At 38.7% G+C, this 26,158-nt stretch overlaps 1 protein-coding gene across 4 annotated transcripts in view; it reads left to right on the top strand.

The window, feature by feature from the left end:
* Positions 1–26,158, top strand: part of hivep2b (HIVEP zinc finger 2b) — a 42,322-nt gene that overhangs the window by 2,457 nt on the left and 13,707 nt on the right. For 2 of the 4 annotated variants that reach the window (XM_087289761.1, XM_087289759.1), the window contains exon 1: positions 20,671–20,962. The exons of the other annotated variants lie outside the window; for them this stretch is intronic. The gene's annotated coding sequence lies outside the window, so the exon portion shown is untranslated. Of the gene's footprint in view, positions 1–20,670; positions 20,963–26,158 lie in introns of those variants that run through there. 4 annotated transcript variants of the gene reach the window in all.

Below are 26,158 nucleotides of genomic sequence, written 5' to 3'. Positions count from 1 at the left end.
GTCGAGTTTGGTGAAAGAAAAATCATGCTTTAGGGTTGCATTCTGTATGTGGGTGTCGAGAGATCTGCAGAGTGGATGGCAACATCAACAGCTTGAGGTATCAAGACATTTGTGTTGCCTAGGCATGGACCTATAAGATTCTGATGGTATGATAACCTTGGAAAAAAATATCACAGTTTCACGGTATTGTGATTTATAATATTTTAGAGCAGTAAACAGGTCAGACTAAATAATTCAAATGAATCATTGACTTCTGCTGTATTCATTTGTTTCAAAAACACAGATTTCTTTACAACTTAAAATGACAACTTTGGATTTTTTTTTCTGCTGGAGATACTGTTGTCCTAAAAAAAAAGTAAAAAAAATACCATAGGAACGGTATTACAGAAAATTTTGTTGGTGATACCTTGAAAACGGTTATCGTCCCGTGCCTAGTGCTGCCCATTACATTACAAACCACAGGAGAGGGCAAATTCTCCAGCAGGATAGCGCTCCTCATACTTCAGCCTCCACAGCAAAGTTCCTGAAAGCAAAGAAGGTCAAGGTGCTCCAGGATTGGCCAGCCCAGTCACCAGATATGAACATTACTGAGCATGTCTGGGACAAGATGAAGGAGGAGGCATTGAAGATGAATCCAAAGAATCTTGATGAGCTCTGGGAGTCCTGCAAGAACACTTTCTTTGCCATTCCACATGACTTTATTAATAAGTGATTTGAGTCATTGCAGAGATGTATGGATGCAGTCCTCCAAGCTCATGATGGAGTCAGACACAATATTCATTCTGTTTCCACTGCAGCATCACTTTATATTCTATACTTTATATGAGACTTTTGTATAAGAAAAGTCAGGCCTCACTGTCCTAATTAAATCATTAAAAATCAAGGCATGATCATGTATTATTTTGGTAAAATAAGCGTAATCTAGAGGCCTTTGCCTTCCATATAAGCCACTTCTGATACCAAATGATCTACAAGAGTTCAAGTTATTATTTGTTGTTTCTTAAACTTGGATAGGTGACAACTTATGATTGGTAGTGTATACACTGTATGTGTGTGTGTGTGTGTGTGTGTGTGTGTGTGCGCACGCATATATATATATATATATATATATATATATAATTTTTTTAAAAATAATTTTTAAAAATATTTTAAATATTTTTTTAAATATTTCCCAAATTATGTTTAACAGAGCAAGTAAATTTTCACAGTACGTCTGATAATATTTTTTCTTCCAGAGAAAGTCTTATTTGTTTTATTTCGGCTAGAATAAGAGCAGTTTTCAATTTTTTAAACACCATTTTAAGGACAAAATTATTAGCCCCTTTAAGCTAATTTTGTTTTCGACTGTTTACAGAAAAAAAACATTGTTATACAATAACTTGCCTAATTACTCTTACCCGCCTAGTTAACCTCATTAACCTAGTTAAGCTTTTAAATCTCACTTTAAGCTGTATAGAAGGGTCTTGAAAATTATCTTGTCAAATATTAATGACTGTCATCATGGCAAAGATAAAATAAATCAGTTATTAGAAATGAGTTATTAAAACTATTATGATTAGAAATGTGTTGAAAAAATCTTCTCTCCGTTAAACAGAAATTGGAGAAAAATTTAACAGTGGGTCTTATAATTCAGGGGGGCTAATAATTCTGACTTCAACTGTATATAATAAAACATTATCATAAAAGCATAACAATAAGATAAACTATTGCAGCATATCTGAAGTAATGGTATTAGTGTTTGTGCATATTGTTGTAAGCAGCAGTTAAACACCTGATGTTGGTCGGCAGAGCCTGTATGGGCATGTTCAGACAAGCGTTCATTCAGCCTAGACATGTTATTAAGGTTTTGATCATGACGGTGTAGTCTGTGATTCTTCTCCTCTTTCTTGCACTCTTGAATTGGAGCCTATTCACTGCGGAGTTTCACTGGGAAATAGCACTTAGCATGTGTTGCCATGGCGATCAGAGAACACTGTTCATCACTGAGAAACATTTATTTTAAATCTGAAGCTCGTGGCCTTCTCTCGGCGGAGGGGAAAGTGGGAGGATTGAACACGTACAGCTGTGGCATTAAAGGAATAGTTCAGACAAACATGAAAATCCTCATCATTTACTCATATTAATGTTGAAACAGATCAGTCAAACAAACTAAAAAAACACCAGTCAGTAACCATGGTACTGTGAAATATGTCCAACTGCTTGTTAACGCAATTTTCTAATAAGCCTTGTAGGCATGTAGACATGGTCAAGACGATCTGCTGTAGTTCAAAGCGAGCATCAGAATGGGGAAGAAAGGTGATTTAAGTGACTAACCGTACGTTCACACCGAAAGCGGCGAGAGCGTCAAAGTAGCCGGAAGTCATTCATTTTCAATGAGAGCCGGCGGCGATAGGCGACGATAAGCGGCGAGGAGCAGCGCGGCGCGTCTTCGCCGGCGTGAGCGTCGAGGAGAGTGAGAAGCCCCTGTCTGCAGCCCGCAGATCTGGGCGGGGATGAATATGGGGCGGGGCTGCACATTCAGCCACGCCCACCTGTAATTTCATTGGTTAGTGGAAACGTAATAGCGTGAATGCCCACTACGTGGTGTCAGTAAACAGGAAATGCATTTACAATTTCTTAAATATTGTTTTTATTGTTAATAAACACAAAAATGCACAAAAGTGGGCATTCTTGATGAGTGTTTTATATGTTAATTATGTTAACAGTTATGTGAATTTCATAATGGTATTTTTCCTGCTAAAAAATATTACAAAAGACTCAAAAGACTCTTTTCAGAATGGTGTCACTTCAGAAACGCAGTGATTTTAGTTCTGATATTTTAATGGTTTATTATTTTTCTTCAAAATGCAAATGCATATTGCATATTTATAGCAAATAAAGACGGAGTCTGAAAAAATAAATAAATAAAAATTCAGTGTTTTTAGTTCAGTTTAATTTTTTCCCTTTGAATGGGAGAGATCTCTGGAAAATTTACAATTGAAAATATTAAAATTATACTTTGATTTAAGGCTATTAAAAATATTGGGCATGTGTCCAATTGTTTCTCTTTTAATACTGCACTGCTTAGAGTTTTATTAAGAGCAGGGATAAGCTATTATTTATTAAGGGAAGTATATCTTTGTAAACTTTTTACTTATTAAATCAGATTATTTCATCATATAATGGATTTATTTTTACTTTGATGCTGCTATGAATATACATGTATATGATCTGTTATATGTAAATGTTCCAGCATGAGTAAATTTTTTTATGAATTTTTTTCATATTACATGGTGTGTCATCTATGAATGCAATCAATTTCAATATTTATTATTTACTAATCCATTAAAGTTTTGTTCAGTTACTCCATTTGAATGAAGACAGTGCTCTGCTGCCACCTACTGGGTGGTTTTAATATCTGTTCTACAATTTAATTAATAAGTTACAAAAAAAATTTCATAATCTAATATTACTGAATTAAAATGCAGTCTTCTTGGTTTTATTTTTTTATTATTTGTAAATACAGTGTAAATACTTTAATACCACTTTCTAACAACCCTTCTGTGTCCATTTCTGCACTGTAGATCTTTTTACAAATATTTTTTATAATGATTTTGTTTGGTTATTAAGAGTCACATACAACATTGTTATTCTATTTCATTTCATTAGAATATTAAATACACTTAGTATTATATTAATAGTGTGGCACAAATGGCCAGTCTTATTTATTACTTATCTATCAGGACACAAATTTTGAAAATAAATTTGACATTAATAAGTGCAGCACTCGTGTAAACTTCTGATTTTTTTTATTTGACAAATCCTAATAAATAAATACCAACTTCATCTTCAGTAAAAACACCAACACACAGCAATACAGTCAGTTGAAAGACCCTCTTTCTCGGTTCAAGTAAAAATCTGGCAGATCTGTGTTTTTTTAGATGTCAGATGTCTCACCTACAGAACATCTGTGTATGCACATGCACACATGTACAACAGAAAGACTGACAATTTATAGAAAATAATTATAATAATTTAAGATACAGCAGTTTGTGATCATTATCTTTAATACACATAAAAACAATTATATATTTTTTACAGGGAAATTCCACTACAGCATTAAAGTAACAATCTGCAGTAAAAAGTGCTTGGCATATTCTGTACTCTTTATCATGTGTACACACACACACACACACACACAGCCTGCTTCTTGAATTTTGGATTACTGACAATGGCTCGGCGAGGCAGTGGCGCAGTAGGTAGTGCTGTCACCTCACAGCAAGAACGTTGCTGGGTCGCTGATTCGAACCTCGGCTCAGTTGCCGTTTCTGTGTGGAGTTTGCATGTTCTCCCTGCCTTCGCGTGGGTTTCCTCCGGGTGCTCCGGTTTCCCCCACAGTCCAAAGACATGCGGTACAGGTGAATTGGGTAGGCTAAATTGTCTGTAGTGTATGAGTGTGTGTGTGAATGTGTGTGTGGATGTTTCCCAGAGATGGGTTGCGGCTGGAAGGGCATCCGCTGCGTAAAAACCTGCTGGATAAGTTGGCGGTCCATTCCGCTGTTGTGACTCTGGATTAATAAAGGAACTAAACCGACGAAAAAATGATTGAATGAATGAATGACAATGGCTCAGAAGGTCCTGGATGTCAGTGAGAGTTGCAGAAATGTCCCATCACCATCCTGTGTGACAACTCTCAGTAGGATACACTGCAGGATCTCAGGCGGCATCTGTACAAAATAACCAACAATCATCAACATGTCGCTTAACATACAGTATATTAAAGTTAAACTCAAAGAATTAAATTTGTTTATACTAGGCATGTCCCCTCCTCACATTCCCCTTTGCATAAGTTTCATGCATGGGTTATAAAGTAAACAAAAAAAAAAGAGAACATGAAGTGTAAATAAATATATTAAAAATAATTAAATGCACAAATCTATTAAAACAAAAAGAGAAAAAGAACTGAGGTAAAATAAAATAAAACAGAGAATATGCTCCACAGGAATCATAGTGATGAATATATATCAATGCCAATGATCTGCAAACAGAATGTAGTATAGATCAGTAAGTTAAGAATCAAGTTTTATATTTTACATATTTAGCATTAACATTACCAGAGTATATAAATTAGAGAACATGCCACAAAGAAAAATATATTTTGTTATCTTTGATATTAATAAACTTCATGTGATGGACTGTTTTGCTCCAAACTCTTTAAAGTTTACATTATTCTTCTAAGTGAATAAAACCACCAACTGTACGATCAACCTGGAAAACGCCAACCCTAACACAGAAAACATTTTTTTTTAAGGCTTTAAAACTTCATATCTCCTTAAAGGCATTTAATTAAATAAATGACACATAATACGTGAGGTGTACTGCACTATAATTTGACCATTTACATGACAGAAGATGTGTACTTACCATGCAGAGATGAAAACCGGAATCGAAAGCATACATTACATCAACGTCTGTTTCCGTGAACCAATGAAAGACTTGTAGGCGGAGTGACATGTTCAGTACCGCCCATTTATGGGCGGGGCTGCACATTCAGCTCCGCCCCATATTCAGCCCCGCCCCGATCTGCGGGCTGCAGACGGGTGTACTTGAGGAGAGTTGAAATGAAGTCAACTTTATGGTAATGAGCTATGACGCGGTTCGGCGGCAAGCAATCAGAATAAAGACGTCCACCGCTTGATAGCAGTTCAGGGAACACAGACCTGTGAACTTTGGTTCCGACCACAGTTGTTCCCAAGGGTTTGATTATTGCGGTCGCCGGATTTCCAATTATTTTCAATGTTTTCTTACAGGAACATACATTAAATAAGTTACTGGCGAGTTACTGATGTTCATTAATGTTATATAAATTTATCTTTAAAAAGCGGGAATCTCACGCGATGTGACAGTACAAAACAGTACTGCTGCTTCAGGATATTTCAGACATATGGACACATATTGGATAAATAGAGCAAAGCCACACCAGACGCAACTTGATCTTCCATTGTTGTATGAATTTGATAAGAAGTGCGCAACATTTTCACGCTAGAAACATGTCTTATGCAGGAATGTAACTGATAATGCTGCAACGGCTCCTTTAAGTACGAGATCAATGTAGCGAGTTTTGACGCTCACGCCGCAGGAGCTGAAGGCAGACAGCGTTGTCGCCAGGGTGGCCAGAGCGACCTTGGACGCTCTCGCCGCTTTCGGTGTGAACGTACGGTTAGAACATGACATCGTTGTTGTTGCCAGACGGGCTGGTCTGAGTATTTCAGAAACTGCTGATCTACTAGGATTTTCACGCACATCCATCTCTAGGGTTTACAGAGAATGGTCCGAAAAAGAGAAAATATCCAGTGAGCGGCAGTTTTGTGGGCGCAAATGCCTTGTTGATGTCAGAGGAGAATGGCCAGACTGGTTCCAGTTAATAAAAAGGCAACAGTAACTCAAATAACCACTCATTACAACCGAGGTCTGCAGAAGAGCATCTCTGAACGCACAACACGTCCAACCTTGAGGCTACAGCAGCAGAAGACTGACTGTGTTAACTGGTGTCCCTTTCCAGATGTAAGCTATTTACGTCTGCAGATTGGCAGATTCGTCACTTATTTCACAGCAACAAAACATGCCCATACCAAAAAAACATTCTTATTACTTGGTGTCAGTGTCATTGTGAGCATTATTGATTTCAATATCTGTGTAGCAGAACAGTATATAACCAAAATTTAACTAAAAAATAAATATAATTTACATGTCGTCAACGGGATTCAAACTTGTGTAGTCAAAAGGTTCAGCACACGCATCAATCAACTTATCGAACTGAGCTACTCAGAACTACACATAAAGCAGTCTGTGTTAATATCTTTATCAGTCCAAATATGCTCTGCTGTGGTTGTGGATTCGTGTTGACATGTTTCCATCAATGTTAACATGTTTACATGTTGTTTAGTTACTTGTACTCGCAATAACGTGTTTCAACAAACTCTCCGGCTGATAGAATAGCTCTGAATGACAAAACGATGCTTCATCAGTTGCTCAAACCATGTTTTTTCATAGCTGTAGACTCATGTGTACCTGTGGCTTTGGAGTGGTAACTCATGACCCATGCTCACTCATGAATCGTACATTACGATTTTACAAAAAATAAATACAATGACGACATTATTATGCAACAAATTATCTCAAACATATTTAATATATATTTCATATATATAATATTATGCAACAGAATATTACCTGAAAATCACAATTATTTAATAAATAATGCACAATAAATTATTGAATTTATAAAAAATTATTATGTAATATATTATGATATTTTTTATTTATTGTTTTTTTTAAGTCTACTTATACAATTTGACACATGCAAACCACTGCAGAAATGTTCTAACCAGCAGGCCCATGTGATAGTTATATACAGTACAGATACTTCGTAAATTAACCTACTATAAATTTAAAGCATTAATGTATGCTATGTTTTTTGTTGTCATAAGCTTTGGAGACGTAACAAAAATTCAGCTTCTAAATAATAGATCACCTATAGCTTTCGTCATGAGCCACTGCTGTGTTCAAAATGACATCAATGTTTTCAAAGTGTACTAAGAAGGAGCGCAATTGTCAACATGAAGATCGCTAAAACTGAACTGTAAAAATATTCGAAAGCAAATTACACCTAAGAGAGATGACCTTAATGCTGTATTATTTTTAATCATTCCAAGTTTAAATGTTAGAATGTTCTAAATGAATAGGGCATAGGGGGGATAAGTTGGAAAAGAACACTGCCAGAAACTATGTTTCTAACTACAGCTAAAGAGGTGTAGTCGCAAGCATATACATTTGCAACGCAGTTTACGAATGTTCATTAAAGCGATGGATATGGGAAATGCCAAATCAACAAACTATGTTTGTAACAACGGAATTTGCGAAATTAGTTGGCTAACGATGGTTTTTGGAAACACACTCCAGAGCGTGATGTGGCAGTGATGCACCAAAATGTTTGTTGTCGATCACTGTAAAACAAGAAGAAGAAATCGTCATTTTCGCCATCATATGGACTTACTTTTATCGGCTACACACCGGCCTAACAGCTCAGTCAATGTCAGTGGCGTCACTTACTGATCTGAGATCTATAAATGTAGCTTGTGTGGCCGCTACTGTGCTACTTGACTAAAAAAATACCTTCACTACTAAAAAGCTATTTGATTTAGAAAGCAGCAGCGCTACCACCACGCTACTAAGAAATGTAATTAGGCTAGTAGCATCACTACTTATAGCAATGCTACTGCCCAACACTGTAAATATGCAAAATAAATACATATATTATACGTATTACATATTGTGTACTACAATTCTATATATTCCTAAAATACAATTTAAAAAATATATATATATAAGGTATGCAAGTACACCGCAATCGAAATATAGCTTAAGGGGGCTAATAATTTTGACCGTAAAATGTTTTTAAGAAAATTAAAAACTGCTTTTATTCTAGCCGAAATAAAACAAATAAGACTTTCTCTAGAAGGAATAAATATTACAGGAAATACTGTGAACATTTCCTTGCTCTGTTAAACATCATTTGGGAAATATTTGAAACAGAGAGCAAAAATGTTCAGAAGGGCTAATAATTGTGACTTCAGCTGTATGTATAGTTGACCTGTGTGATATACGAGTAAATGACGTGCTGTTGTGTAGAGCGCTCAGGGTTACTTCAGGCTGCTTGTCGCCCATTGAAGATCCACTTATGAGACAAAGAGCACGAAACGCAGCAGAAATAGTGGTTTGGTTGCCATGGGAACGCTCCTCATTTCTGCTCAGCACATGCGTGTGAATGGCACTTACAGTATCGCTTCAGATCAAGGCCATTTGCATATGGCACACTTTACTGCAATTACCAAACCCTGTGAGTCTGGTGAAGATGAGGATGATGATGAATCCGTTTATCACAGGATATTATGTCTTTAAAGTGGTAAATGTCTTGGTACACTACTTGGCAGAAAGCATATAGACTAATCTTCAGGACAGTAGTAGGATTTGTATTTATTTTTATTTGGTGAAAGAAGTAGTACTTACATTTCTGCAATGAAACATGAAGTGGATCAAAAGTGACAGTAATAATAATACAAACTCTGTTTTTTTTTTTAAAGCTGTACATTCATTAAACACATGGTCTTCTCAAATGTTTTTAAAGAAAAGGTTTTAAATGATTCTTAGGCATAAAATGATGATTTTACATGCAGCTGAAGCCAGAAGTTTACATACAGTTCAAAAAAAGGAATATAACCTTTAAAAAATGTCTGATGGTAAATTATACTAAACGTTTACTATTTTAGGTCTGTTAGGATTACATAAATGATTTACATTTGCTAAATGACAGAATAATGAGGGAATTTTCTTTGAGAATGTTTGATTAATTTCTAGACAGTCAAAAGTTTACACACATTTCCTTGGCATTTTTCATTAGCTTTGGTTTTAAACTGTATAACTTTGGTCAAATGTTTTGGGTATCCTTCCACAAGCTTTTCTCAATAGTTTGCAGGAATTTTGTCCCTTTCGTCCTGACATAATTGGTGTAACTGAGTCAGATTTCTTGGCTTTCTTGCTCGCACAAGCTTTTTCAACTCTGCCCACAAATTTTCTATAGGATTGAGATCAGGGCTTTGTGATGGCCACTCCAAAACATTCACTCTGTTGTCCTTAAAGCACATTTGAACTAATTTGGCAGTATGCTTAGGGTCATGGTCTGTTTGGAAGACCAATTTGTGGTTTTAATTTCCTGGCTGATGTCTTGAGATGTTGCTTCAGTATTTCTACATAACGTTCTTTCTTCATGATGCCATCTATGCTGTGAAGTGGACCAGTCCCTCCTGCAGCAAAACAGCACCACATGATGATGATGCTGCCGCCCCCATACTTCACGGTTGGGATGGGGTTCCTAGGCTTCTAAGCTTTCCTGTTTGTCCTCCAAATGTAACACGGGTCATTATGGCCAAACAGTTCAATCTTAGTTCAATCAGACCACAGGACATGTCTCCAACAATTATTCTTTTTCCAGTGTAATTTAGCAAGTTGTAATCTGGCTTTTTTTGTTGATTCTGTCTTGTTGATTTTCTCATGTTGTCACACAAGGAAGCAGTGAGTTTGAGGTTTTCTTTAAGTACTGTTCTACAGTTGTGCCTCCAATTAACCAACCCTTGACATCATCATCTGAGCTTTTTCAGAGGCAGAATGATCTTATCGTGTGTAAACTTGACTTTCAAGAAAAGTTATAACAATTTCTCAAAAATATTTCTCATTATTCTGCTATTAAGCATAACAGAAACACATTTAATAATCTTAATTTATCTAAAAGAGAAAGAGTTTAGTCATATTAACATCTGATCTTTTTTAAAATGGTAATGTGCCTTTTTATACAGTGTGTGTAAACTTCTGGTTTCAACTGTATCCTTCTGAGACCCAAAGGAAAAAAAAATATTGTATTGAAATTCCTGGAACAGTTTAGTCTGAAAGAGAGCAAAACTAAAAAAAACAATGCTAATCTAAAACAAATTCAACATAAATTGGTTTAAAACTGATTGTTATTCTCTTCATTCACTTGTTTTTTTTCGGCTTTGTCCCTATATTAATCAGGAGTTGCCACAGCGGAATAAATCGACAACTTATCCAGCATATGTTTTACACAGCGGATGCCCTTCCACCTGCAACCCATTCATCACTGGGAAACACCCATACACTCTCATTCACACACATACACTACGGACAATTTAGCTGCCCAATTCACCTACACTGAATGTCTTTGGACTTGTGGGGGAACCCGGAGGAAATTCACGCCAACACGGGGAGAACATGCAAACTCCACACAGAAATGCCAACTGACCCAGCTGAGGCTCGAACCAGCGACCTTCTTGCTGTGAGGCGAACGTGCTACCCACTGCGCCACCGTGATGCCATGTTCAGACATGTTTACAGTATATTTTATATTTTGTTCATTTACGTTGTAATTACTGTATAGAGAGATACTGACAGTTGTGTTGTGGTCTGTTTTCTCTAAAGCTGTATATACACTCACCGGCCACTTTATTAGGTACACCTGTCCAACTGCTTTTTAACACAAATTTCTAATCAGCCAATCACTTGGCAGCAACTCAATGCATTTAGGCAGGTAGACATGGTCAAGATGATCTGCTGCAGGTCAAACTGAGCATCAGAATAGTGAAGAAAGGTGATTTAAGTGACTTTGAACGTGGCATGGTTGTTGGTGCCAGACGGGCTGGTCTGAGTATTTCAGAAACTTCTGATCTACTGGGATTTTCAAGCACAACCATCACTAGGGTTTACAGAGAATGGTCCGAAAAAGAGAAAGTATCCAGTGAGCGGCAGTTCTGTGGCAGTTCACCAACGCCAATGTATGTGCATGTGTATTGTGGATGAAGTGGTGTGTATGGTCCTGAAATGGCTGATCCTCCACAGGCACTGAAGGTCAAGTCTCTGGTCTCTCTATAAATATGACGGTGTGTCCCAGCGGGGTTTCCGTAGCACGCTCGGCTTTTCCAGCGTCTCAGGCACACGAGTCTTTGACCGGCACAAATCTGGCCATTTGCATGTGATCTGATAGCATGCAAAGTACCTTGGCAGCTCAACACACAGTGAATGCTTTCACTTGACAGCAAATAAACTAGCTTGTGTACAAGAAGATGTCTGAATATGATCACATACATTGAATGTCCACACAGCTCTCCTGACTAGGCAAAAATCATCATTCAGACAGACTAATAGGTGCTGCAGTGCTTTAGGGCAGGGGTGTCCAAACTCAGTCCTGGAGGGCCGGTGGTCTGCAAAGTTCAATTCAGACACACCTGGGCTAGCTAATCAAGCCCTTATGCCGCAGTCACACTAGAGATTGTGTGTGTGAAATTCTGTCGTATGGCGCTGCGAAAAGGGGCGGGATTAAACAAGATGATAAGACATTTAAAAAGCCAGCGATTGGTCCATATTTAAAATTTCTGTCCAGAGAGGTCATGTTTTGATCTTTAATTGGTCTTGCGCAGTCAAATGATGCGATTTCGCACGACCTTGCGTGTCCGGTCTGACTCATTCGCGTGCGTATAAATGAAAGTCTCTGGGGTGAAAAGTGCAGTGTGACCGCAGCTTTACTAGGCTTTCTAGAAACATTTATGCAGGCGTGTTGAGGCAAGTTGGAGCTAAAATCTGCAGGACACCGGCCCTCCAGGACCGAGTTTGGACACCCCTGTGGGGTTTTATGGGTTTTTAGGGTAAGTGTATGTATAATATGTAACTAATATGTAACTAATTATAATAAAAACCATATTAAAGTGAATATTAACGATAAAAAAGTAAAATACCTAAATATTAATTGCTTAATATATTGTCTTATTTAAAAAAAATTATATATATATATATAACTAAAATAACAACATTTTAAGTTTAGTGAGTTAATGATTTATTTCATTTACTTAAGGCAAGATGACATTATCCGTTATTTTATTTTTGTGTTTTTCACAATTTATAAAATGTTTGATGAATTTTTATCGTGTTAAAAAAGAACAATAATTGATATAATATAATAAAAACCATAATCAAGTGAATTTAAACAAACAAAAAAGACAAATACTTCAGTTATTACAGTATGTGTGCTTAATAAATTGTCTTGTTTTCTAAAAAATAATGTACAAATAAAAAAAAAGAAGTATAAACTTTGAGTTTAGTCATTTAATTATATTTTATATTGTATTTCGAGGCAAGGCAAGTTTATTTCTATAGGAAATTTCATACAAAGTAGCAATTCAAAGTGCTTTACATAAACAGAAATAAAAGAGAAGTATAAGAAAAATAAAAACAAATGATTTTTTTTATTTAAAAACAGATCAAAGGTGTCAAAACAGGTTATAAAATAATGAAAAAGAAAAGAAAGACACAATAGTGTGATCTGCCAGATGTAGCACAATGCTCATTTAGTAAAGGCACAGCTAAACAGATGTGTTTTCAGTCTTGATTTGAATGTGCCTAATGTTGGAGCTCATCTGATCATTTCTGGAAGCTAATTCCAGGCGCTGTTAGTAGCTGAAAGCTTTGACTGAACTCTTGGAATTTATAGTTTATATGATCCTAAAGATCTGAGTGATCTGTTGGGTTTGTATTCAGTCAGCATCTGTAATGTATTGAGGTCCTAGGCCATTTAGTGATTTATAGACCAGTAATAATACTTTAAACTCTATTCTGAATGTAACTGGGAGCCAGTGTAGAGACCTGGGGCCTCATGTACGAAGACTTGCGTGGAAATCTTACTAAAACATTGCGTACGCACAAAGCTGTAAATGTGCGTACGCAGAAAAAAATTCAGATGTATGAAACACTGCGTACGCCGAATCTCACGCATATTCTTCTGTACATCCGAATGAACGTGAAACTGAGCGCAACATGCACGAGCACAAAACCCCTCCCTGCCTCCTCCCCCGTATGAATATGCTAATGACTATGCTAATGGAAAAACCCAACGAAAAAGCAATGACAAAATCAAGCAAAAATAGAAACTTTGAACAGAATGTGAAATGGAGGTGCTGCTTTCGGAGGTAGACCGGAGAAAAGCGGTGTTATTTGCAAGTTTGTTCTCCGGAATTAACAACAAAAGAAAAAAAATAAAGTGGGAGAGTTTAGCTGATGCGGTCAACACAGTTGGGTCTGAACATCACACTGAGTGCATTAAAAAAAGTAAATAGTGTGGTTTATATCTGTAAAATGTTGCAGCAGTCGTAACCGTCTCAGTGGCGCACCTCGTAAGACGCATGTGATCATGAACTGATACGTTCGAGCATGAACTCGGCTCGAATCCAGCGTCTGATGAACTCTTTCTTGTTTTTTCCCCCGCTACATATCAGATTTTGCCAACTATTTATCACGAGAAAGACAAGTAGGAATCATCAATAAGTTCATATCAATAAGCATCATATTTTATTTGCACATTTATTGAATGGAAATGTTTCTGATTCACGCATGCAAATTCATCTTCAGATAGTGTCTTTATAGCAATGTGCGCGCAGTAGATAGCTCAGATTACATTGGGAAAACAGGCGACTGCTGCAAATTGTGCTTTAATGTTTAGCTGGTCAAATGTATGGTATGGAAACCTCATATACCTGCTGAACCCGTCTCATACAGCTGCCATTGCAAGGCTCAGACACTTTGTAGAGAGCAATTTAACACAACTGCCTCTAAGAGTCGCCAATGGAAATAAAACAGACACGCACAAAAAATGTGCGTACGCCTGCCAGAAAGCTGCCGTAAAGCTGCGCACATTCCCACGTTCAGTTCATTGTTAGTAAATCCAAACGTGAGCGATTCTGAGTGTGAAACCTGGCGTACGCAAAGTTTTTGTGCGTACGCAGCGTTGATACATGAGGCCCCTGAAGACAGGTGTGATGTGCTCTGATTTCCTGATTCTGGTCGGAATCCTGGCTGCAGCATTCTGGATGAGCTGCAACTGTCTGACTGTCTTTTTTGGGAAGGCCCGTGAGGAGTCCGTTACAGTAATGCACCAGTAATCCAATACGTTTATAAATTATTAAGTTTAATTTTTGTGTGTTTTATCAAAATGAATCAAATATTGAATTAATTTATATAGCTTTTTTTTAAAGAACAAGACTTAGTATAATAAAATCCTTAAATGTATAATATATATATCTAAAAAATATTGTCTGTAATGTCTTATTTTACTCAAATTAATAAATACATAAAACGAAATGCATAAATGCATAAATGCATAAAGGAAAAAATACAATTATTTTGCTTAAATCATTTGGTGGATTATTTTATGCTTTGATTTAAGCTTTATGAAACATTCGTCTCACAGCAAGAAGGTTGCTGGTACGAGTCCCGGCTGGGTCAGTTGGCATTTCAGTGTGAAGTTTGCATGTTCTCCCCAATGACTGTAAAAAATATGGACGACGCGACAGCCCCTTTTCCCATTGAACGCCTTGAGGGCAAAACGCCTGCTTGACGGGCACAAACTGTCGCAAAAGACTGCTGAAATTGGAGCCTTGACATGCGCAGAAAGATTGTCTGATGGAGCCAGAGGAGGAGCCGCGAAAATGAGCGGAGTCGAGCTTCCAACCAAACGCTTTATGTAAAATCAACCACGCCCCCCGAACTTCTCAGCATGCGTTTGCTGTCATATCAACACAAATGGATGTAATAACGTTAACAAATATGAGGGTTTTATGTATTCAATCACGCCAGCTCCGGGCCGCAGCGCATAACCTACTCTCGCCGTCGCGGGCTGATTCCGGCTCGCATGCCGCAGCGCCGGCTCGCTCGGCCGCCGCATCTGGCTCGATTGACTCGGGCTGGAATCGGGCAGTGAGTCCAGGCATCCGGAGTAGGTCCAGCATTGGTAGTCAGTCTGAGCTCTGAGGGGTAAGTCTCCGGCAGGCGAGAATCTAGCCTGAACTTGCCCGAGTGTATTTTGCTATCTGGGTGGCTAGGTGTGTATCAGCAAACTAATAAAGCCCGAAAAAAGCCCTGAACTTAGCGAATAAACAGTGTTCCACCAGGATCCTGTATGTCAGAAACTGTAGTTTACTGCTGAACTCATTTTATCATGGTAAAATAACATAGAAATCGAATAATAACACTTCAGTCTTCTGCCGAAGCTCAGACGCCGCGCTTTTATAAACTGTCAATCACAGCTGTCAATCACGATGACACGCCCAGCATTAAATTACTGCTAAAAACAAACTGTTTACAAAAATGAAGATCTGCACCTATTTCAGCACAATAACCAGTGCCTTAATCCACCAGAACCATCTTTCGGGACATTTTATTGCAAGTGTAATAATTTTTTTATTTGGGCTCAAGTCTCCTTCATTAACACGGAGGAGGCGGGCTTTATGACTTCTACTGCAGCCAGCCGCCAGGGGGCGATCTAACGGCCGAGACCTTCACTCAAACGCAGGCTTGCGGCACACTTGGTTCTCCCCGTGTTGATGTGGGTTTCCTCCGGGTGCTCCGGTTTCCCCCACAGTCCAAACACATGCGCTATAGGTGAATTGATGAACTAAATTGTCCGTAGTGTGTAAGTGTGAATGGGTTTTTCCCAGTACTGGGTTGCAGCTCGAAAGGCATTCGCTGTGTAAAACATTTGCTAAAAAGTTGGCGTTTCATTCCGCTGTGCGACCTCTGATGAATAAAGGGACTAAGCTGAAGGAATATAAAGGAATGAATGAGTTCTTTGGAAGAGTGTACTTGCATTGTGATGATATTATATTGTCACTCTGGCATTATATATCATGAGTGGCCTAAAATGGTCTTAAAATGGTTATAATATAATTTATCGTTACATATTTTGGTGCAATATATTGTACAACAAAAAATAGATATGGTGACTGGCCTAAACTGAATAATTCAATGAGTGTGGATCATGGACTTTTGAGTTATTCTGTTTATAAGATTAAAGCACCAAAATAAAACAACACAGAAGCGCAGTGCAAACTTCACTAATAAATCATAAGGACAGAACAAAATGTAGTTCTTACGGTTTTTGGTTTGGTCAGATTGCTAGTGTTGGGCACTATACAGTGCATCTGTAAAGTATTTATAGCGCTTCACTTTTTCCACATTTTTTATGTTACAGCCTTATTCCAAAATGGATTCAGTTAATTTGTTTCCTCAAAATTCTGCACACAATACCCCATAATGACATTGTGAAAAAAGATTATTTGAAACTGTTGCAAATTCATTAAAAATAAAAAAGCTGAAAATTACATGTACATCAGTATTCACAGCCTTTGCTGTGAAGCTCTAAATGGAGCTCAGGTACATTCTGTTTCCACTGCTCATTCTTGAGATGTTTCAGCAGCTTCTTTGGAGTTCACCTGTGGTCAATTCAGTTGAGTGGACGTGATTTGAAAAGGCATACACCTGTCTATATAAGGTCCCAGGGTTGACAGTACATGTCAAAGCACAAACCAAGCATGAAGACAAAGGAATTGTCTGTAGACCTCCAAAACAGGATTCTCAAGGCATAAGGCTGGGGAAGGTTACAGAAAAATGTCTGCTGCGCTGAAAGTTCCAATGAACACAGTGGACTCCATCTTCCGTAAGTGGAAGATGTTTGAAACCACCAGGACTCCTCCTAGATCCGGCCGACCATCTAAGCTGAGTGATCAGGTGAGGAGGGCCTTAGTCAGGTAGGTGATCAATAACCCAATGGCCACTCTGAGCTCCAGCATTCTTCTGTGGAGAGAGGAGAACCTTACAGAAGGACAACCATCTGTGCAGCAGTCCACCAATCAGGCCTGTATGGTAGAGTGGGCAGACGGTAGACACTCCCTGCCTGGAATTTGCCAAAAGGCATCTGAAGGACTCTCAGACCATAAGAAACTAAAGTCTCTGATCTGATGAGACTAAAAGTGAATTCTTTGGAGTGAATGCCAGGCCTTACAATTGGAGAAAACCAGGCACCGCTCATCACCAGGCTAACACCATCCCTACAGTGAAGCATGGTGGTGGCAGCATCATGCTGTAGGGATGTTTTTCAGCAGGAACTGGAAGAACTAGTCAGGATAGAGGGAAAGATGAATGCAGAAATGTACAGAGACATCCTGAATGAAAACCTGCTTCAGAGTGCTCTTGATTTCAGACTGGGGCGACGGTTCATCTTTCAGCAGGACAATGGCTCAAAGCACACTGCCAAAATATCAATGGAGTGGCTTCACAACAACTCGGTGAATGTCCTTGAGTGGCCCAGCCAGAGCCCAGACGTACATCCTATTGAACATCTCTGGAGACATCTGAAAATGGCTGTACACTGTCCCTTCCCATCCCACCTGATGGAGCTTGAGAGGTACTGCAAAGAGGAAAAATTCCCAAAGACAGGTGTGTCAAGCTTGTGGCATCATATTCAAAAAGACTTGAGGCTGTTATTGCTGCCAAAGGTGCATCAACAAAGTATTGAGCAAAGGCTGTGAATACTGATGTACATGTGCTTTTTCAGGTTTATTATTTTTAATAAATTTGCAACAGTTTCGAAAAATCTTTTTCCAAATTGTCATTATGGGGTATTGTGTGTAGAGTGTTGAGGAAAAAAATAAATTGAATCCATTTGTATTCAGGCTGTAACATTAAAAAAATGTGGAAAAAGTGAAGTGCTATCAATACTTTCTAGATGCACTGTACATCCAATAGTAGGCTACAGAGGATGCTTGCTTGCTTCTGTAACACTGCAGGACTCTTATGTGACTTAATAGACTATGACCATAACACCCAGACGCTCTCAGAGCTGTATCGTGTTATCTGGACTCCAGTTGTCTTTCCCCACCGTAACTTAAGATGATGGTCACGGCAGGTTGAATATTTTTAGCGCTGTAAATTGTATTGTGTTGAAAGGTCAAGGTTACTCACCAATTGAAAACCAGCGGGGATCAACTGCGCTGAGCGCTACCAATTTTCAGCCTTAAATTGAATCAGGAGGTCAACATTCATGTGGTATACATTGATGTACAAGATTTTCATTTGTCAAAATAAGACGCAGAAGTACAAGAAGAGTGTTTTAAGGAAGAAAAAGAGGCAGAGGACTGGATTTTATTGATTGATACTTAAAAGTAATTGAGAAGAAAGAAGAATTTATAAAGTCAGTGTTCCTGTTTTTTTCTACTGAGAGCTGATTGGATGTAGTAAAGTAGGAATTTCATTCAGAAAGATGGGCAAAAGGGTTTGGGGAGAGTTATTACATCCTAACAGACTCCTCCTGCTCACCATTTCTGTTTGATGTCAAAACTGACAGCTGTCTGTAGAAAAAGCTGTTCATGGCGGTAAGCAGTAAGCAGTTATACCATCCTGTAGCGTTCGATTTAAAGATGAAATGCAGCCATAGTTTATCTGACTACATAATTCATGATCTCCAGAAATGTATATAGACCTACGTTTTAAGAATGAGCCTATGTTGGTTTAACTCTATTTTCAAAAAAGAAAGAAAGAAGAATGCTCTTTTATAAAAATAAAAATACTGGTGCAGAAAACTGCCACCATTTCACTTAAAAATGCAAGATCTTGAATGCAAACATAATTTTAAGCCAGCATGCATCAATAAATCACACCATGCATCACAACAGCAGCAGCATGCCTTCAATAAATGCCAGTTATGATTTCATATCGCCTTTAAGATGATTCAACCCAGGCTCATTCTGTAATTGTACCCCTACATACGTTTCTGGAGAGCACCTACTATGTCCCAGGGGCTATGTTTTTTTTTTCTTTGCAGTTTTTGTTTTCGTGAATCCACCAGAGGCCGCTGTGTACGCTTTTTCACATCTCAAATTTCTCTCGCGAGTGCCATTTGCGCCTGCTGTTCTCTTGTAAATCCACCAGAGGCCGCTGTGTACGCTTTTTCAGATCTCAAATTTCTTTTGTGACATTCGCTCTTGCTGTTCTCTTGCAAATCCACTAGAGGCTGCTGTGTATGCCTATTCAGATCTCAGATTTCTCTCATTAGTGACATTTGCGCCTGCTGTTCTCCCGTAAATCCACTAGAAGCCACTGTGTACGCTTTTTCAGATCTCAAATTTCTCTCGCAAGTGACATTCGCGCCTGCTGTTCTCCCGTAAATCCACTAGAAGCCACTGTGTACGCTTTTTCAGATCTCAAATTTCTCTCACGAGTGACAATTACGCCTGCTGTTTTCACGTAAATCCACCAGAGGCCGCTGTGTACACTTTTTCAGACCTCAAATTTCTCTCGCGAGTGACATTCGCGCCTGCTGTTTTCACGTAAATCCACCAGAGGCCGCTGTGTACACTTTTTCAGATCTCAAATTTCTCTCACGAGTGACAATTACGCCTGCTGTTTTCACGTAAATCCACCAGAGGCCGCTGTGTACGCTTTTTCAGATCTCAAATTTCTCTCGCGAGTGAATTTCTCTCGCGAGTGTAAATCCACTAGATGCTGCTGTCGTCTGGCTGACTTACTGACTGACTGATACCCTCGTCTGATTTTTACCACGTTTTCAGATTTTACCACATTCTCACCCTGTTGTTATGTGTTCATTTAATTTTTTGGCTTTTGTTTTTGTTTTACCTGCTTTCTGGAACCGTTTTTCGCCAGACTCGAACTCTGTCGTTGTGGTCACCTCCTCTCGGTGTCTCAAGTCCGCCGACATACGCTGCGAGCCACTGGACAAAGTGTCTGGACACTGTCATACCGGCCCGTAGCATTCGTTTTAATGATGAAATGCAGCCCAACGTACTTCTGGCTACATAATTCGCTATCTCAGGGCTACATTTTGCAACCTATGTTGGTTTAACACCGTTTCCAAAATAAAAGAAAGAGTGCTCTTTTATTTAAAAAAATACTGATGCTGAAAATTGCCACCATTGCACTCCAAAATGCAAGATCATGAATGCAAACATCATTTCGAACCAGCATGCATCAATATATCACGCCATGCATTGCAACACCAGCAGCATGCCTTCAATAGATGCCAGTTATGATTTCATATCGCCTTTAAGATGATTTATCCCACTCATACGCTGCATGACTAATATGACACTTGACATTTGCATTCCTTCTGCTTTTACTATATCGCAATCCAGCTACATATTGCAGAAATAACTGCAATTCTACACCCAGCGTGAATGCTTTATCCCAGCGCAGCCTATTTCATTCAGTGCTTTCAGAGAGCAGCCTGTCCATTCACTTCTCCTCCAGCGCCGATGCAGAAGTGGCCCTGAATGTGGGCCGTTGCATAACCCTTCAGCAGGGCCCCTTTTCTATTTTTGTTCCTGGATACGCGTCTCCGTGAGGTATTTTCTGTGGTGACTCGCTTACATCTGTAGGTCCTCTAATGTACTCTCATTGAGCAGGACGCCGATGACTGTTGAGCTTTTGTGTTTTCCAAAGGGATGCATGGCAGAAAAGGGGGAATTATGACAACATCTGCATTTGACTGGAGACATCATCGGCTGAATTTGGACTCCAGGTTGGTGGGTCTGATGTCTTTTATGAGTCAAAAAAATAAGAAAACAGGTGACTCCTTCAAAGTCAGCTGCGCTTTATTTGTATTGACCGCATTCTTTGGAGCTCTTCTGTGGATCTTTTGTTTGTGTTGTAGTTTTGGATTGCACTACAGCTGTGTTTCATGAGATGCCAGGTATCCCACTGGGTTAGTGATGCCAAAGGGGGGCTGATAAATGACGTAATTGCATTCTCTTGAGTCTGGTTATATTCGCCCGCCTCTGGCTTTTTGACATATTCCTCTGCTTGTAGAGTGCATGCATTAATGCAGATGCACGCACGATCATTTAAAGGAGGATCGAAGGTCATAACTTGTGTTGTTTTTAAAGCGATGGCATGGCATTGTGTTACTTTAATGCCGTTATTATTGCCTCGTGACTCCTTTAACTTGTCAGCCCAGTTGCATTCAGGTTTGTGTGTGTGTCGAGGACAGCGCGGGATTGAGGTTGACCTTGAAAAAATAAAAAAGCAGATCTGATCGCTGTGTTTTGTCATTCCTACATCAACTCTCTGCCCCTCTCGCTATCTCCAGACTGTTTAGATATACGGAGTCGACCCGTGGGAAACGTTTGACTTCATTGTAGAGCTTGTCATGGTTTGGTTTTAGGTTTTATTGCTTGGTGGAGCTTGATATTTCCTCTCTGACGGCTTGCAGAGTCTGAATGTCCTAATTAAGAGGGTTGAACCAGATAACCTTATATAACCTCATTATACATGTATGCTAATAGCATGCAAGTCTTCTTTATTAATTAGTGAAAAAAATTCTTTATTAATTAGTTGCAATATTGTTTTGTTTCCCGGTTATTTTACATCTCTACCTGTTGACTTATTTGACCAGTCAAATGTAAACTTTCAAATAACGAAATTTAGTTTTTATTTTCCTGTAAAATAAAAAAAAAACTAACAAAAAGCCCAGGCACATTCTGAAAACACCTCTATATACATTTCTGGAGATCGCCAAATACACCCCAGGAGCTACGTTATTTTTATTTTTTTCGTGAATCCACCAGAGGTCACTGTGTACACTTTTAGATCTCAAATTTCTCTCGCAAATGCCATTTGTGCCTGCTGTTCTTATGTAAATCCACCAGAGGCCGCTATCGACTGACTGATGGACACATCCTCCTCCTTACCTAAATCTAACCAATAGTGTTTTCAAAAGCACCAATTGACCTGCCCACTCACTTTCCTAAACCCAACCGACAGCAATCCAAAGCAATCCAAAAAAAGAAAAGCCCTTGCCTGATTTTTACCACGTTTTCAGATTTTACGACATTCTCGCCCTGATTTGTTTTACCTGCTTTCTGGAACTGTTCTTCACCAGACTCGAACCCCGTTGTCATGGTTAAATTCTCTGCGTCTCAAGTCTGCTGACAAACATGGCAAGCTAACTGGACAAACTGATACCAGCAGGAAAGCCGCTCATATGGAGGTATGCAGTCAGCTAGTAATCGCGAAAAGGAAAGCTCTCATACTGCCCTGTAACGTTTGTTTTAAAGACAAAATGCAGTCATACGTAACTCTGGCTACATAATTTGCAGTCTCCAGAAATGTATATAGGGCTACGTTTTCAGAATGAGTCTATGTTGAAAGAACAAACAAATAAAGAGAAGGATTTTGCACTGTGAAAATGTTGTTGCCATTTTGTAATATTTGCAACCAAGACTAATTCTGTAAATTTACCTCTATATATATTTATGGAGAGTGCTAAATGCGTCCCAGGAGCTATGTTTTTTGCAGTTTTTGTTTTCATAAATCCACCAGAGGCCGCTGTTTGTGCTTTTTGACATCTTAAATATCTCTCTTGATTGCCATTCACGCCTGCTGTTCTCGTGTAAATCCACCAGAGGCTGCTGATCGTCTGACCCACCCTCCTCCTTCCCTAAACCCAACCAATAGTGTTTTCAAAAGCACCGATTTGACCCACCCATCCACTTTCCTAAATCCAACAAACATTGGTTTTCAAAAGCAATCCAGAAAAAGAAAAGCCCTTGCCTGATTTTTACCTCGTTTTCAGATTTTACCACATTCTCACCCTGTTATTTACTTTATTTTTTGGTTTATGTTTTACCTGCTTTCTGGAACCATTTTTCACCAGACTCGAACCCCGTTGTCGTGCTTAATTCCTCTCTGTGTCTCAAGTCTGCTGACTTACAAGGCAAGCTAACTGGAGAAACTGGTAACAGCAGGAAAGCCGCCCATACTAATGAATGCGGTCAGCTGGTAAGAATAAAAAGTAACGCCGTCATATGACTCCGTAGCGTTCATTTTAAAGATGAAATACAGCCATACGTAGCTCTGGATACATAATTTGTGATCTTCAGAAATGTGTATAAGGCTGTTTTCAGAATGAACCTGTGTTCAAAAACGAAGAGAAGGATTTTGCACTGTAATAATGTTGTTGTCATTTTGTAGTATTTGCAACCCAGACTCATTCTGAAAACAAACCCCTATATACATTTATGGAGAGCACCAAATTCGTCCCCGGAGCTACTGTTTTTGCAGTTGTTGTTTTCACTAATCCACCAGACGGTGCTGTATATACTTTTTGACATCTTAAATTTGTCTCTCAAGTGCCTGCTTTTCTCGCGTAAATCCACCAGAGGCAGCTGATCGTCTGACCCACCCTCCTCCTTCCCTAAATCCAACCAATAGTGCTTTCAAAAGCACAGATTGACCCGCCCACCCACTTTCCTAAACCCAACCGACATTAGTTTTCAAAAGCAATCCAGAAAAAGAAAAGCCCTCGCATGACTTTTACGTTTTAAGATTTTACTACATTCTCAACCTGTTATTTACTTGTTTATTTTACTTTTTGGCTTTTGTTTTTGTCTTACCTGCTTTCTGAAACGCCAGACTCGAACCCAGGTTGTTGTGGTCAGCTCCTCTTTGTGTCTTAAGTCTGCTGACATACATGGCAAGCTAATTGGACAAACTGGCAACAGCAGGAAAGCCGTCCATACGGAGGTAATCGGTCAGCTGGTAATGATGAAAAGGAATGGCCTCATGCCGCCCTGTAGCGTTCGTTTTAAAGACGAAATTCAGCCATTTGTAGCTCTGGCTACGTGATATGAGATCCCCAGAAATGTAAATAGGTCTACGTTTTCAGAATGAGTCTGTGTTAAAAAAACAACAAACAAATAAAGAGAAGGATTATGCACTGTTATAATGTTGTTGCCATTTTGTAATATTTGCAACCCAGACTCATTCTGAAAATGTACCTCTAAATAGAGGTCCCAGTTTTTACAAATCCACTAGTGGTCTATGTATACGCTTTTGACATCTTAAATATCACTCTCGAGTGCCTGCTATTCTCGCATAAATCCAACCAGAGGCCGCTGATCATCTGACCCACCCTCCTCCTTCCCTAAACCCAACCAATATTGTTTTCAAAAGAACCGATTGATCCATGAGAAATAGCAGTAAAGCTGTCCACATGGAAGTAAGCGGTCAGCTGGTAAGCGCAAAAAGGAATAACGTCATACGCCCCTGTAGCGTTCGTTTAAAAAACGAAATGTTGCCATACGTACTACTGGCTACATAATTCGTGATCTCCAGAAACGTATACAGGGTTATGTTTTTAGAATGAGCCTATGTTGAATATTTGTAAGACAATGTAAACTGTGTTTTAGGTAACACTTTAAAGTAATGATTGATTAGTTAATGTATTTACTAACACAACAAACAATGAACAACGTATTTACTACAGTATGTATTCATCTTTTTTCATGTTAGTTAATGAAAATAGTTCTTGCTAAAGCACAGTGTATTATCTAATGTTAACAAGCACAAATTTGGACTTTAATAATGCATTAGTAAAGGTTGAACCTTGATTATTAAAAACTCTGCGGACCCGGTACCGGGTCCATGACGTCATCGACTTTCGCTTTAAGATTTAAGGGCTAGCAATGCACCAGACCCCTGTAAGTGGTTTCGTTTGAAAGTGTAGAATCTATATTTTATGCACATATGCATCACTTTGGTTTTTATTCTACTGTACAAAAGTTTTTTTACACTTATATACACAGTATTGTGGATACCCAAGCTGGGTATTTTACATGGGTTCATTTTCATATTTTTCATATGACACATGTACAAGTTATAGCTCAAATGAAAGCTCTTGCCGGTGCTTATATGGTTCTAGCATTCTTTTTACTGAATTATATTCACATATCAAACAGTTACCAAATGAATCACGGTGTTTCCATGGCGCAGAAGTGAAAACATTACATTAATGGTCAATAAGCAGCCCCAGATAGCACAGACAGCTGTCATCTCTTACCTTATGCTGTGCGCTTCAGGGCCATTTCTCCTCTGTTTTTGAGGTGATGTGCATAAATAATTCTTTTATATGTCTGACGTGGTCCAAACACAGTGAATTATGTTTGATCAAACAAAAGAATAGGGAAATATGAAAACAATGATCGGTCCCTTGTACAGCACCTCTCATCAGTTGGAATACAATAACTTTTGCATAGATTATGGTAGAGACATTTTTATTTTTTCCTATGATTACAAACATGTGCAGGAACCAACAAAATTTATTACAGCGAGCTAAACCACACAGAACCTAAAAGGTGCTCTTTCAAATTTGAGTTCATAAAAAAAAAAGAAAACGCCTCTTTGTAGGTGTTTATTATAACACAGATAACATATACAGTTATTTTAAACACTTTCAATAGTGTTTTATGAAAATTTAAAAGGTTTTCTTTAAAATTTATACCAAATTTTTGCATTTGGGAAGCTTTTAAATTTGGGTAGGCAAAATCCAGGCGGAAATCTCAAAATAGCAGCAGCATTTAACTGGTTAAATATTGTACAAGTGTTTTCTATAATGGGCAAACACAGTGGCTCAGTGGTTAGCTCTGTCACCTCACAGCAAGAAGGTCGCTGGTTTGAGTCCTGACTGGGTCAGTTGGCATGTCTTTGTGGAGTTTGCATGTTCTCCCTGTGTCGGTGTGGGTTTCCTCCGGGTGCTCCGGTTTCTCTCACAGTCCCAACAAATGCGCTTTAGGTGAATTGAATAAACTTAATTGGCCTTAGTGTATGGGTGTGAATGAGTGGTTTGGGTGTTCCCCAGTACTGGATTGCTACTGGAAGAGCAAGGAAAATGAATGAATAAATAATACATATTTTCAGCATAATTACTCATGTCTTTAGT

The sequence above is a fragment of the Danio rerio genome, chromosome 17, assembly GCF_052040795.2.
Source record: "Danio rerio strain M-AB ecotype USA chromosome 17, GRCz13ab, whole genome shotgun sequence".
NCBI lineage: Eukaryota > Metazoa > Chordata > Actinopteri > Cypriniformes > Danionidae > Danio > Danio rerio.
Note: the sequence above shows the minus strand (reverse complement) of the source record. Positions and strands in the feature narration are given on the sequence as shown.